The sequence below is a fragment of the Agelaius phoeniceus genome, chromosome 2, assembly GCF_051311805.1.
Source record: "Agelaius phoeniceus isolate bAgePho1 chromosome 2, bAgePho1.hap1, whole genome shotgun sequence".
In the NCBI taxonomy this organism is placed as follows: Eukaryota; Metazoa; Chordata; class Aves; order Passeriformes; family Icteridae; genus Agelaius; species Agelaius phoeniceus.
In genome coordinates this window covers 4,515,673-4,526,945 of record NC_135266.1, presented here as the reverse complement: position 1 = coordinate 4,526,945, position 11,273 = coordinate 4,515,673, and the positions used below count along the sequence as shown (strand labels likewise).

The following is an 11,273-nucleotide window of genomic DNA, read 5'->3' as shown; positions in this document are numbered from 1 at the left end:
TCTGGGTAGTTATTATTATGCTATTATTATTATTATTTTTTTAAGATAAAGTAATAGAATTAAAATGTTTCTTTGGGTTAGTTGAGCTCCACTATGAGACAATTTCTATTTATTTATTTTTTAATAAAAATGCATTCAGAACTGATATTTTAAAATCTCCTTCAGATGCAGTGGTTGCTTTCCAAGCCCCCAGGAAATCCTGGATGAATCTTTAATGTCTGCTAACAGCCAAGTAAGGGAGCTGAACACATTTTTTTCAGGTGAGGAACCATCACCAGGATATTACCAGGTAAAGGCGAGCGGTTCAGGCAATCTGGGAAGACCTGTGAAAGTACTGATTCAGCAGCGTAATGTTTAGGTAAATGCTACAACAGCTCTTTAAAAGAGAAAAGCGAGACACTTCTTATGTATGACTCACTAATCACTGTCTGTGCTGTGGAGCCTGGAGTACAAATTCCTTTTGTCATGAAAATGCTTGCTCCTTTGATCCCCACAACATCATTAAACAGTTCTAAAGAGTAAGTAAATCTTTTGGCACATTCTTTGCAAAATAAGCGTTTCAGGATTCAGACGCATGTGGGTGTGTTTGTGATGTTGAGGAGATTGATACCGATACAATTTTTAGCAGCGGGTGCAGACTGTGCTCGTTGCTTTGCCGAGGCAAAGAGGGAGAGAGGTTTTTCCAGCTCCTTTTCCAAAGCAAATATGTCAAAAATTGAAATGTGCAGGGCAGCCATGCGGGATTGCTGCGCAGGATTTGCTGGTGCAAATTAAACCTAGCTGTGGATGTAGACCTTCCCTGTTGACAGGTGGAATGTTTTTCCCAAAGGGTTTTGAAGACTTTTCTCTTCATTCTGCTTCATTTTCTTAATCTCATGATCTTCATTTTATCTTCATTCAACTATCAACCTGATAGTTCAGGTGAAATACATAGATGGTCTTTCTGGAGACCCTGATGCTGTTAAGGATATCACCAGTGCCTTCCCAGGAAAAACCAGGGTTACAGACTGCTGGAACACACGCTCTGGGCTGTCCCCTGTCTCTTTGAGGAGGACCCAGTGCAGGCTCAAGGCACATGGAGGTTATTTGCTTTATCAGAATTGTGCATTATGGTCAATTTATCACTTTCTCAGCTGCTTTAATACCTGGCAGTTGTGGTTTTTTTTCTGGTCCTGTGCACATCAGCCCAGTGCCTGGACCTGCTGACTCTTTGGAGCTCTGCATCCAGAAAATTTAAGGGACAGGGGGCAGATTATTTATCCATAAATATTTCACCAGTGGTTCTCTGGTATTTATCTATTATCTTCCCAAGGCCTTAGCTAAAATGGGAAGAGCTTATGAGCTTACTGAAAGAATACTGGGGATCTAAACCATTCAAAGACACATGACTGTTTAGAAGTGTAAGAACAGCATTCTCATGCCACATAGCACTCTGTGTGAAATAAGTTTGTACCCTTCCAACACGCCATCTGGCAGCAAACAGCACATTGGTTTGCATCCCAGCCTGTGATCTTGCAAAGTAAATGAAATCATATGTAATAAAATGCACTTTTAAAAGTCAACATTTTCATAATGATCAGTGAAACTAATGGACTTAAGAGCGTTTTCAGTTTTCTATCAGAAAATGTTTTGGTAAACAAGTGTCTGCCCTCAGTTGTGATGTGCATATGAGTAAAAGGGATTTATGTCACACTCAGACACGTGTTCTTGGTGTGCATCTGCACCTTGGAGTGCTCAGAACATTCAAATTTGCACTTCTGCCTGAGCCATTGCAGTGGGAGGAATCAGATTATGGGCTTTCAACCGGTACCCAAAATATGGGTGGAAGGAGTTGGATGTTTGAGAGGAAATGGAACAAATCTGTTGATTCAGGAAATGAGAAACTGGTTGGAGTGAGATGCAATCAAATGCCTGAGTCCTCCTAGAACTGCATCCTCTCTCTTATTTTGATACCTTGAAATTTCAGGGAGGATGATTCATGTCTGTGTTGGGTAAGGCATCTCTCCAATTTAAAGCATCTTCTTTCCTAGCACTGTGATATTTCAACGTGAAAGGAAGTAATAGCCACTTGCTTAAAATTCTCAGCAAATCAGGCAAAAAGCTTTCATGTAGTTGGATAATGGACAAGTGTGTATCTTGGAAAACAAACAAGATCAAATACAGGCTGATAGACCTGTTCTTATTAGGTTTTATATGGGGAAATTAGTCTGGCCACTTGAGAGATGATGAAATGATTAGGAAGAACCTTCTATCTAGCTGCACACATAGGGTTGTAGAGATTTGATTACATGAAAAATAACAACGGAGGCTCAGCTTTTCAGGGATGAGGATGGGTTAAAATAATTTACAGAGAAATTGCTGTAATTAAAACCACTCTAGCTGGCATTCAGTCAGTTTGTCTCCTTCCATTAAGGTTTCATCCTCAAGTTTGCATTAATATTCTCTGTGCCTCATGATGTTCTAGGAACTCTTTCATTTGCCACTCCATGCAAATTTAAATTCCAGCCTCCCAGTCAGTGTTTTGAAGCACTGGGATATTGAGTAAGTATATAATTCTTAGCTTAGACACTGAACATCTGTTGCCATTTGTGTCCAATTTGTAATTACAGCAGGGGGAGCTGGACAATCGGAGATTAAAAAGATGCTGCTTAATCTTCCACCACATGTTTCTACTTAAAAAGAATAACCCACTGGAGGAATCTCATGGCAGCTCGTGGTGTATCTTCTTCTCCCCTTATCCTTACTCAACAGATCAGCCTTCATTTGATCTCTGTCTGAGATTGCCACAGTCCTTCTGTTTGGACCTGGGAGTATGTTCACTCAGACCTGGTTTTAGGGCATGCTCTGAAGGATTCCATTCCTGGTTTTCCACAGTTAAAATATTGTGCCTTGTGGCATTCCTTTGGCCTCTAATAATATCTTACACAGAGTGATTTTACCAGCCATTTGGAGGGAATGGGCACTAGGAGAGCCTGTTGGGATGGATAACACAATCCTCCCTCAAGATTTCTGCCACACATGGAGTGTGCTGGACATCAGACCAGGAGGAGAGCGTGATGTGTTTTCCTCCTTTCTCAAGACCAAGCTGTAGATTTTCCAGTGGGACGAACAAAATGCTTTTACAGGAGAGCTAAAAGCAGCAGCTGTGGTGCAGTGAAGGCAGAGCATCAGGGAAAGGGCAGAAACCAGAGGTTATAGGGTCATAAAAACGGCACAGTGTGCTTTGTCATGCTGCAAAGCAACGTGACCAACATCCTTTGCAAAAGTTATTCATGCAAATGTTTTACCTAAGAGCTGATTCCAGACAGTGACATTTAAGAAGGGGCAGGAAGGAAGAATTAAGTGCTCTTGAGCAGGCTGGATGGGTTTCTGAGCACACTGGTCTAGTGGAAGGTTCCCTGGTCACTTCAGGGGGGTTTGAACCAGATGATCTTTAGGGCTCCTTCCAGTTGAGAGGAACAGTGGATTTGTCTTTACAAACAAGCTGTGGGTCTGCTGGGAGATAAAACAGCACTGGGGAATAAAAGAAACAATGGGAAGGATTCCACTGTTCCACTGATTGATGAGTGGAAAAAGATATTTGCTTTTACAAATAAACTTTAGGTTTGCTGATAAATGAAATGAAATTCATATAAAATTCATGATAAATGAAATTAGACATTGAAAGATGAAAGAAACAATGGGAAGAAAAACCCCTAAAGAAACAATGAGAAGAAAACCCACTAAATTCCATAAGAATTAAAAATGAAAAAGGAGGGTTATACATTAGAGGGAAATCTCTGGTGTCAGGCATTCTGGGCAGTCTGTACCTCTCAAGTACCTCAGCCAGTGGGGAAAGAGAGAAGGGAAATGCAGCCAGGAGATTGGGATAAAAAGGAGGCTGCATTCTCCAAAAATTGGAGAGACCCCAGGGGAATGCCCCATGGCCTCTCCCTTTATCCCAATAAAGTAAAAGGACTCCTCTGTCTCCTTTTTGGACATAAACCTCTGGTGTTTGTGGATTAATTTTCCAAACACAATCCAAACCATTCCAGGATTCTCTCTGGAGCAAGAGATGACATCGCAGAAACAGTGGGAGAGGGAAGGGTCGCAGCAGTGACGTCCTGCAGAGGAAGGAAGGAGGGAGGGAGGCTGAGGGTTTACATCCTCTCAGGAGATGTGGAGACACATTAAAGGAGCCCCTCTGAGGGTGCTGCCCACATGGACCGGCTGTGGGTCCCTCCCACGGGAGCCTCGTGAGATGCTGCGGGGGTGGGTGTGATGCTGAGTGAGGAAGTTTGTGCCTTTTCATTGACTGGGAGAACTTTCTGTCCTCTGCAAGTCTTTGAAAAATGCAAATGCAAAGTTGTAAGAGATTGACAAAACAGTTGCTGTGTTTCAGTGAAAAGTGTTTCACTCATTTTGTACTTGAGAGGGGAAAACGATTTTGCTGCTGGTTGGAATAGCAATATCCAGTGAGATGTGCCCAGTATAGGAGATATCCATTCTAAACTAATACAGTTTTCATATTTTTGCTGTTGGCTTGTGTGCTTTTCCAAGTACATCCTTCTAGTTTTTATTAAAACTCCAGAAGATTGGGGGTTTTAGGGTTTTTTTGCTTGTTTGTTGTTGTTTTGGGATTTTTTTTAACAGCTAATCTAGTGAAAAATTAATTTTCTCTGATTTTCTTCAGGACAAAACTGATTTTTTTTTCCCAAAAGAAAATTAACTTGCCTGTCACCTCAAGAGAATTGTGATTTTGTTAGGAATGGGCTTTGGCACTTGAAAGGATTTATTGAGGGATATTTATGAGATACTGAATTTCAAAATGCCAGATGCATTAGGTTCGGCCCTTAATATAATGACATGGTAAGGTGACCTGCCAGAGTTATAGGGTTTTGCTCAAACACTGTGTTCTTTAGCTGCTTAATAGGGACAATTAAGCACTATTTACTTGTGCACTTTAAAATATAAACATAGATATACCATAAACATCCTCAGAATTTCTTTAGATGTGAAATTAATAACAGTGACATGGATGGGGGAGTGCACAATGTTGTGTGTTGGAAGACAGTCACAAATAATGCTTCCACTTTTCCAGTTTAACTGCATTTTACCCCCTCTCCTAGTGCATCTTTAATCCTGGAAAAAGCAAATTAAAATAGAAAAGACCTGGGCATGAACTCAAGGCTTGCAGGAAGCAATGAGAAAGAGTCCCTTTGGTGTGACCTTTGGCTTTGGTGTGACCTGCAGTGATCCCTGCCCACCCATGTGCTCACCCTCTCTGTGCCTGAGCTTTCTGTCCCTTCCTTCCTTCTCCAGGCAAGGCCATCATGTTTGCCTCAGCACCGAGGGCCTGCACAAACACCTCCCAGAGCTGCTGGCCCTGGACCAATCCACTCAGAGAATCCTGGAATCACAGAACCACTGAGGTGGGAAAAGACCTCCAAGATCATCCAGTCCAACCTGTGCCCCATGGGCACCTTGTCCCCAGCCCAGAGCACTGAGTGCCATGTCCAGGCCTTCCTTGGGCACCTGCAGGGCTGGGCACTGCAAAGCTCCCTGGGCAGCCCCTGCCAAGGCCTGAGCTCCCTTGCCATGGGCAAATTGCTGCTGCTGTCCAAGCTGAGCCTGCCCTGGCCCAGCCTGAGGCCGTTCCCTCTGCTCCTGTCCCTGTGCCCTGGGAGCAGAGCCTGACCCCCCCGGCTGTGCCCTCCTGGCAGGGACTTGTGCAGAGCCACAAGGGCCCCCTGAGCCTCCTTTGCTCCAGCCCCAGCCCCTGCCCAGCTCCCTCAGCCCCTCCTGGGGCTCCAGCCCCTGCCCAGCTCCGTTCCCTGCCCTGGACACGCTCCAGCCCCTCCAGGGCTCTCCTGCAGGAGCCATGAGGCCTCAGGTTTTATATTTTTTTATATTCTGCATATATGAAATACTTATATTCTTTTCTATTTTTCAGATTCTGTGCTGCTTTAGTGTGTGGGTCTGAGCTTCATATTCTGGGATGGTGAGCTCTGTGCACAGAGCAGGGAGACAAAACAATTCCTGCTCCAGCTGGGCACCAAGGACAAATGATCCAAATCTCAGCCCAGGAGCACAAACCCCGTGGGCTGGAGAGAGAAAAACAAGCAGGGTGGGACTGCAGGGGCTAAAGCTGGAATGGGACAATGAACTGCAAGATGCAAATGGAGCAGAACTGATCCCAGGGACAGAGCCCGTGCCCGGCCGTGCATTTTGGGGCCATTTTGGTTCATCTTGGGTGCAGCCCTGGCTGGGCTCTGGTGCTGCCCAAGGTGCATCCATGGAGGCCTTTGAATCAATCCCTGCTTTATTCTGTAACTCTGTCCAGCCTCTGCTCTGGGTCAGCCTGCACAAGGCATCAGCCAGAACTGGGCCCAGCCCTGGAGGGGCTCTCAGAGCCAGCACAGAGGGACAATCCCTGCCCTGCTCCTGCTGCACACACAATTCCTCATCCAGCCCAGCTGCCAGGGGCCTCTTGCCCCCCTGGGCACCCCTGGGCTCGTGTCCAGCCACTGCCACCAGCACCCCCAGGGCCTTTTCCACTAAGCCACTTCCCGGCCATTCTGCCCCCAGCCTGTATCATGAAATTAGAGCAACTTCAAGGGGCTGAAATGGAAAAATAACAGCATACAGGGAGTTCTGGCATGTGTCAGACCACTTTAGTGAGGGACACATCAGGGAAGCTGTTCCTTATGAGATAAATTCTTTGTTTTCTCCATCCAGGATAAACACCAGACCCTTTGACATCCTGAACCAGCCCTGGCCAGGTGAGTTTAAGCCTGTGGAGCATTTCTTGCCTGAATCAGTTCTCTGGTTCCAGCAAAACAGTGTGTGGAGCAGCAAAATGCAGACATTGAACTTGAAGATGACAGATTATTTACAGAAAATGTGTGGGTGTGTGGCTGTGTGTGTTTGTCTGCAGTTTTTGTGCTGCTGAAATGCCAGTGGCCGTTTCACTACATTTATAAACTTTGCAGAGCGTTTAAACCATCCACAGGAAAACATGGGGAGGTTTAAGAGTCAGCAAATTCATGACCTGAATGGTTCTGGATGTAGCTGGCATGGCTCATTCTCAGCCCTTGTTAAATTTGCTGTCACAGTCAATACTGAAAAGAATATTCATTTGTATCACCATTGCTTTTTTCTTGGTTTTCTAGTTATTCACTTTTTGACTTCTTTGTTTTTTCTAGAGCATATTTTTCCCAAGAATCTCCAACCCACCTGAACATCACAGAACTCTGATTGCCTCAAAAATATTTCAGGAGTTTTTGCTGTAAGCTTACATTTTTTAAGGGGTTGTATAATATATTTTTCCATCTTTTCTGGCATCTTCAGCAAAACATGTCAGGAGAAACATACTTAACACAGTAGAATTTAATTATGCATTAAAGTGCATCAAAATCCATGTCAGCCTGAGGACCAGAATAATGTTACAAACATCTTCACCAAGATTTGCTGGATTTTGCCAATATATATTTCTTAGAGTACCCTGTGCTACTCTGTTTTGGACATGCATGAAATCTTTATTTGTATGAATGTTTCAGTCACATTTACTCTGTCTGTATATAAACAAATGAGGGCATCCCAGCAATGTGATTTCATGCATTTATCTCAAAGTTTATGATGAAAATTTGGTGACATAAATATACTTAAGTACTTCCAGAACAACAGACATTTTTGGAGCTTGATTGCATTTTCTTCTTCCCCTTACTTAAAGACCTCCTTGTTTTAGTGATCTGTGATTTTTTGCTTCAGTGATAGTGATTTATATTACAGAATCATTTACTGCCAGTAATGGGTATGTAGGTGCTCACAATCCTTTTGATCATTCTAAGCTGAAGAAATCCTCCCAGTGAAAGATCACAAGGAAAAATCACGTTCTAGTGTTCCATGGATACATCTGCCCTTACTAGGTGGTGACCTGAGTTCAATTTATCTAAAATGGTGCAGAAAATTTGTGGCCAAAGACAGGCTGGGACTCTGAGTTTTGGTTTTGCACAGCAAGATTGTCCTATGGAGGGGCCCAAGGATTGTATAGTTGTGTTATTTCACAAAACAGTTGTTTCAACATGATAATATCCTCTGTTTTTATGATTAAATGGGCCCAGTTTTTAAAGTGTAGAATGTGTTGTTTGCCCTTCTTTCCTCCTAAAGATGCTTTTAGAAAATGACTGCAAATTCTTGCAGAGCGATTATAGAGTGACAACTGCAGGAAAGCTTCAGCTCTGCACAGAAATGATTGATGGTCAGTGGTGGACACCTGCATTTTGTGCCCCTCTAGAAATGCATTCACTCAATCTCAGGGGCATTCATTTAATCTAAACTGCATTTTGCAAACTTGAGCACACTGCTCAAGTTGAAGGGAAGTAGGGGTTTTTTTTGACAGTAGTCACTTGTGGAAATCGTGTATAACATGGAATGTGGATTACTAAACCTGTCTCAAAGTAGAAAGATCTGGACATTTGCTGAAGATGAGATGTACTTCCAAAGCCCCGTTCCTTAAAATTCAGGTAAAAATAGCCAAGCTCTTCCCTCACAGACACCACTTAATTTGTTCACTCTCAGTGACAGTCATTTAGTATTTCAGGGGCTGCAGAACCTGCAGCTTGTGTCTCTTTGGAGAAGAAAATTTTATCTTCTGTCTCATTAGCTTCCTTCCAAGTTCATAATTTTTTTCCTGTGCCAGGCAATGTTTGCAAAGCTTCCAATCTCAGAAATTCCTTATTGCTTTCAGAGTGCTGTTGCTGTTTCAGGGTGTTTTTCCATTGACTCCACCAGGCTCTGCATCAGGCCAATAATGGCTATTTATCAGTGTATCCAGGAGTTCTATTGACCTGTACCATGCCAAATTCCATCAGTGTGTTTGCAATTCCCAAGCTTTTTGGCATGGTAAGCGCGTTACGTAGCTGGCGACGCTCAGAAATTCCAGTTTTGTGGTGCTAGGAAAAGAATCATAATAATTGTATATTTCCTATCTGCTAATGGGAAACATGAAGTTCTTTTAATGAATCCATAGGCTGCTGTTCTGATGGGGGCATTTGTTTCTCCACCAGCCCCCCCTGCCCTAACAAAATGGATTTTCTGACATTTCTGTGACCTCTTAGAGAAAGAATTAGGTGCACAGTTACCAAGCAACAGAAAGTCAGGCAACACACTTTCGAAGCCCTCTAATTGCCCATAATGGTGAGAGCAGCATCCACGTTCACAAAAGCTTCATATTCTTGGTACTTACTCTGCTGCAGGAACTCATTTACCTTTTATTGCCAGTGTGGTGTGGAGCTGTAACCACCAAAGGAGGAGGTGGAAGTCTGAAGGCTCTGGAGCCTTGGAGCTGCTGTGCATATAGAGGGCCATAAGGATTGTCATTTTCACAATTCATGCCTCACATTTCACTTATCCAGAATATTTTAAGTGCTTAACTTGCAAGAGAGAAGGCACATTCATCTCTACAATACTAAAACCAAAAGTGAAGGCAGAGAAAAAAACAAACTTACAAAGTCTTTCAAAGATTTAAATGAGAGACCAAAGAAAGGCTTTAAAGCACAATGTATTCTGACAACTTATCCTCTAAGGATTTAAAAATGACATGTTTCATGAGTCACACAATGAAATCTCTATGGGGGGTGGGGGAGAAATACATGAATACATGTTTGAGACTTTGAAGGGTTTTGGTTTTTTCTCCTCCAGCTTGTGCCCTGACTGCATGTGAGGAGTCAAACTGTCCCCTCCTTGCATGGCATATCTGGGACACTGAGTGCCACTCCTTCCTGAAGCCTTTCCAAGCTTTTCCATTTTATCCAACAACTGTAGCAGCCTCCATCCCATCCAATCCCATCCACTTTTCACAACCGTCCTTTCCTCAAGGGGGAACAGGAAGTGTTTTCCTTCAGGCACTGAAGAAAAGGAGACCATCAAGAGGGGACAGTCCAAGTCTTTGCCATTGGACATTTTGGCTTTCCTGTGGAGGATGGTGCTGGAACAGGTGACAGTCACTGACTCCACTGTCCTGGGTGGGAGAGGTGGTGTGTCTGTGCTCTGGGTCTCAGTGATCTGCTTTCTCCAGCAAGGGGCAGTTTTTGTGTTCAAAAAGGACTTCTTGGTACTTCTGTGTGTGCTTTCATTTATTTTCAAGCGTACACACATTGTTCATTAGAAACAAATAAAGCTCTGGAGCTTCCTTCTCATGTCATTTGCACTGGAGTTAACTCTGGCAAAGTTAATCTGTGACTGTGTTCACAGGGGTCCCAAGGATGAGGGAAGAGATGAGGATTTGACTCCATGTTTCAGAAGGCTTGATTTATTATTTTATGATATATATTACATTAAAACTATACTAAAAGAATAGAAGAAAAGGTTTAATCAGAAAGCTAGCTAAGCTAAGAATAGAAAGGAAAGAATTATAACAAAGGTTTGTGGCTCAGACAGAGAGCCGAGCCAGCGGGGCTGTGATTGGCCATTAATTCCAAACATCCACATGAGACCAATCCCAGATGCACCTGTTGCATTCCACAGCAGCAGATAACCATTGTTTACATTTTGTTCCTGAGGCCTCTCAGCTTCTCAGGAGGAAAAATCCTAAGGAAAGGATTTTTCATGAAAAGATGTCTGCTACATTAATTGACATAATATTGGCATAAATGAAGACAGGGCCAGAAACTTCAGCTTTTGATCCCAAGACATGAAGAAAACTGTGAGCTAAACTTGACACTGTGAGCTAAGCTTGGCACTGTGAGCAAAAAAGCATCTTGCACACGAGCTGTCCCTTCAATATATTTTTTTTTTCCTTTTGCTTCTGTCCTCCAGCAGAAATGAGGTTTAATGGAGAGGTATCATGGAGTGGAGGTGAAATGGCCAAGGGCTCAGCCATGCAATCTGTCACAGGCTGTAGCTCCAGCCCAGCAAAGCCCAGGGGCATCCAACAGCTTTCAGAGAGTCTCACAAAATGATACAGTTCTACAAAATCAGCCATGAATTGACAAGAAATGTGCACACGGGGTGGGTGGGGACTCAGAATTTTGAACTAAGAGAGAATAAAAAGCAGCTGGGGTTAAAGTACCTACATGTACATAGACATTTGAGCTGTGTTTTTCTATTTAGGGCCTTTTTACTTCAATGACTGTGCAATTACCACTATTTCCAGTGGAGTTACTTTGAAACTACTATGTAGCTTCTTGTATCTGTCTAATTAACTTGTCTCATGACTGTAAGTGGAATGTACCACAATTTCCAATGTGGAAAGAACTTCTTTGGAACCATGTTCTGACAATTCAAGAATTTTT

The 11,273-nt window shown here is 43.1% G+C and overlaps 1 long non-coding RNA gene across 1 annotated transcript; it reads left to right on the top strand.

The window, feature by feature from the left end:
• Window positions 1–414: 414 nt before the first annotated feature.
• On the top strand, window positions 415–10,178 carry LOC143693441 (uncharacterized). The gene is made up of 5 exons (XR_013181137.1): window positions 415–518; window positions 5,302–5,411; window positions 6,718–6,761; window positions 7,185–7,267; window positions 9,682–10,178. It is a non-coding gene; the product is annotated as an uncharacterized LOC143693441 (long non-coding RNA).
• The last annotated feature ends 1,095 nt before the right edge of the window (window positions 10,179–11,273 follow it).